Source organism: Silene latifolia, chromosome 11, assembly GCF_048544455.1.
Source record: "Silene latifolia isolate original U9 population chromosome 11, ASM4854445v1, whole genome shotgun sequence".
NCBI classification, from domain to species: domain Eukaryota; kingdom Viridiplantae; phylum Streptophyta; class Magnoliopsida; order Caryophyllales; family Caryophyllaceae; genus Silene; species Silene latifolia.
This window is the reverse complement of record NC_133536.1, coordinates 53066238-53070368: the sequence shown is the minus strand read 5'-3', so window position 1 is coordinate 53070368 and position 4131 is coordinate 53066238. Positions and strand designations below refer to the sequence as shown.

The window sequence follows — 4131 nt, the reverse complement described above, 5'->3', positions numbered from 1 at the left end:
TCTAGGGGGATTACTTTGAGGTGGTAATTGCCCCTTTTGTCTTTGTGAGCTTGAAGGTGCTAGTTGAGTCAATTGCGTTTCCAACATCTTGGTGTGAGCTAGAATGTTGTTGATGGTGGTTTCCTTTGCTTGGCTATCGTTTTGCATTTGAGTGAAAAATTCTTGTTGATTCTTTTGCATTTGGAGGACCGCTTTTTGGACATCAAAACTTTTGGTGATTGTATGGATTTTGATTTTGGTAACCTTGGTTTTGATTGTAAAAGGGTCTTTGATTTTGGTTTCTCGTGGGTGGTGGAGTGTATGTTGTTTGAGGGTTTTGAACATTTTGGCTTTTGTATGAGAGATTTGGATGGAATTTGGTGTTTTCATTGTAAAAGTTGGAATAAGGGGTACCACTCTTGTATGCTTGGAAAGCATTCACTTGTTCATTTGTTCCCCTACATTCACCTTGGTCATGTCCCAAAGTTCCACAATTCTCACATATCCCACTTGGGATTGATGAGGATGCCGTCATGGCATTAACATGATGCTTTGATGATTTTGAGTTTTCCTCAAGTCTAGCCATAGCTTGTTCAAACTTCAAGTTGATTGTGTCAATGTGAGCACTAAGTTGAGCACCCAATTGAGTAACGGAGTCCACTTCATGCTTTCCTCCTCTAGTAGCCTTGCGAGGTCTACTATATTATGAGTTATAGACCGCCATTTCCTCAATCTTGTTCCATGTTTGATTGTCATCAACTTCGGTGAACATTCCATTTGATCCCATATTGAGAATGTTCCTAGAATCTTCATATAAACCATTCCAAAATTGTTGTACCAAAAACCATTCGCTAAGTCCATGGTGAGGACATGAGCGACAAATTCCCTTAAACCGCTCCCAAGCTTCATACAAAGACTCTTCATCCCTTTGCTTAAAACCTGTAATTTGAGCTCTTAGCATGTTAGTCTTTTCCGGTGGGTAGAATTTTTTGTAGAAAGCTAGAGCTAACTTCTTCCAAGAATCTATTCCAAGGGTGGCCTTATCAAGCCCCTTCAACCATTGCTTCGCGGTGCCGATTAAAGAAAAAGGAAATAAGACCCATCTAATTTGGTCTTGAGTCACGCCCGTTTGAGAGATTGCATCACAATAGTCGCAAAAGGTTTCCATATGAGAATGAGGGTCCTCACTAGGCATCCCCCCAAATTGGCTCCTCTCAACTAATTGGATGAAGGCGGACTTGGCAATAAAATTTCCGGTTAGATGTTGCGGTGTAGGAGTACCATTTGGTAGATTCTCCTCGGTGGGTACGGAGTGTGACGAGAATTTAGGCATTGTAGGTGGATTTTGTGGGGTATTGTGTAATGGGTTCTCTTCTCCTTCTATTGCGAAAGGATTGACAAACTCACTAGTGGGTTGAACAACTTCACTAATACCTCTTAAATTCCTCCTAACAAGTCTCCTATTGTTCGTCAAGGTTCTTTCGATTTCACGGTCAAAAGGTAACAAATCACCTTGTAACCTTCTAGACATGCAAAATATCAAACAACTCGAAAACAATTAGAACAAACCTTGAGGAGTTTTACTTCCCCAAGGCGAAGAAAGACACAACTAATAACAATAAAAAGAAATCTAAATCAAACAAACACCGTCCCCGGCAACGGCGCCATTTTTTTGATGCGAGTCCGTTTCGTGTTCACAAATTAAGATGTGGTCGTTGGGTCACGGTCGAATCAAAACACAATTTATAACTTCACAAACAACTCTACAATTAGTAAAGAGGCAAGTAAAGGTCGGATCCCAAGGGACGGGTATTGAAATGAGATTTCTAATGCAACTAGCGGTGTCTAAGGGGTGTCACAAATTGGGTTGATGTAGAAGGTCACTAAACTAAAATAGCAATGAAAATAAATAAGCAAGATGAATTAAAGGGGTGTAAACAATTGATTAAAGGCACTAGGGTGTCATGGGATCATAGGGGAATCATGGGATATGATCATACAAACATGTTCTCAAATTATAAGCAAGCAATTATTGTTGTGATGGATTGAGTTGGGTTATATCTTACAATCCTAGGAAAGTTTGGGTCCCGGAGCCGAATCGATTAGATTATACAACACCTACAAGTCGACTTAATCTTCTCTACTCAACAACATGCATGGTCTAATGAGACTCGAGTTGGGTTATGTCTTACAAGTCTCATTGAAAAGATAGAAGATGATAGTAAATGCAAGGATTCATAGGCTTAGCATTTCATCAAATATAACATGTGCATGAGTTGAGTTCAAAACAAGCAAGCAAATAAAACATGAAAGCATATTAATTTAAGCATGAATCATTCCCCATGTTGGTTTCCCCTAATCACCCATTAACCCTAGCTAAGAGACTACTCACTCATTATCATGTTGATCATGCTAGCAAGGTTGTCAATCATACCAACAATATGAAACATGATGAATAAATGAAAGTAATTAACAATAATTAAAAAGGGATTAAGAGATTATACCTACTAATGATTCCAATAATAAAGCAAAGATAAAAGAAGTACTTGAATGCTTGATTGAGAGGTTGTCAATCTCCCAACAATAACCCAAATAATCTTCAATTACCCAAAATAAAGGATGAACAAAAGAGAGATTAAAGAACTAAAACTTGGATTAAAACTTGATTAATACTTGATTACAATATTAAAGAGAGATTTGATTGATATTAACTACACTAATTATTGATAAGAAGAACATGCTCCTCTAATTAGACTAATGGGGTATTTATAGTGGAAATTAGGGAGGATGCATTAGGGTTAACTAAGGGCTAAACTAGTAATTACACTTTTTAGATTGAGCAAGGAGGAGCCGGTATTTTTCGAGAGAAGGGCTTCTTTCTTCGTAGCTTGGAGAAGACAATTCGTGCTGGAGCCGAATCCGGGTGGAATAAGGTCGGGACGGGCGGATTCTGGCGTTGGAATCCGAGCGGATTCAGGGGAATCCGGGCGGATTGTGGAGGTGGAATCCGAGCGGATTCAAGCAAAGCCGCACGGATTGTGCAGCTGCGGGACGGACGGATTGGTGACAATCCTCTCGGATTGTCACTCAGCAACATATCTTCTTCTTTTCTTCCCTTTTCTTCATAAATTCCTTGGGGATTTCCTTGGGGACTCAAGGATCCTTTCTCAACATTGCTCTTCTACTATAATATGTACAAAGGCCTTCTAATCTTGTCTCTCCTTGATGCTTGGTCATTGAATTCGATCAATTTAGTCTCGTTTTGCCATGAAAATGCAAGATTCTTACTCCTTTCCTACCAAGGGATCAAAATCTCAAAGAATATGCAAAACAAAGAACTAAAGATAAGAAATTACCCAAATATGCACTAAAAAGCATGAGAACAAGGCTAATTCGGGGGCTAAATATGCGCTAATTATGGTCACATCACCATACATCAAATCGTGGTGTATAGGGTCACAAAAGTGAAACCTCTTTTGTATCTTAACAAGATTATATTCTTATTCAGAGTTATGCACTTAATAGTCATAATTAAGTACAACTTTAAACCCAAAACTAGATTGAGTACACAATGACTCTATCTCTCCATATCATTTGTTGCTAGTCGTCATATTCTAATCATCCTATGTATCAAATACAATGATGAAAACCACCACCGGTTTCTAATATTGACGAAGTAGTACTAGCATAATTTATGTCAATCAAATAAACATTTAAAGAAGAAGGTCTCATTAGATGTCCCACAACTAACTTGCTGATTCTTCAATAATTTGGGGTAGTTTCCTTTCTAGCGTCTAACAATTAAGACAATGGAAACTTTATCGGTCGGGATTGATAGGTTTAGTATCGTTATTCTCAATAACTTTACTTTTAACATTAACTTGTATCAATTCCATTCTAATTTTACTTCTTTGAACCTCGTCCTTTTCTTAACGGTTAAGAGAATGCTCCCACTCATTTCAACGAGTCTTTTCTTAGAAAAACAAAATTGAATTTCATGAAGACTACTCTTCAATTCATTCGTTTCGTCTTAAAACTTTCATTGAAGTGGTTGCGGTATTTTGGTCAATTTTGATTTCCTACAAATCTAGTTACCAAAATGATTTAAAGTTTCAAAGTACTTAACTCAATTAAGCATATGAGAAACAATTC

At 37.9% G+C, this 4131-nt stretch overlaps 1 non-coding gene across 1 annotated transcript; it reads left to right on the top strand.

Annotated features, from left to right (window-relative positions):
- The first annotated feature begins 833 nt into the window (after positions 1 to 833).
- Positions 834 to 940, top strand: LOC141616546 (small nucleolar RNA R71). Its single transcript, XR_012530887.1, has one exon. It is a non-coding gene; the product is annotated as a small nucleolar RNA R71 (small nucleolar RNA).
- Positions 941 to 4131: the final 3191 nt, after the last annotated feature.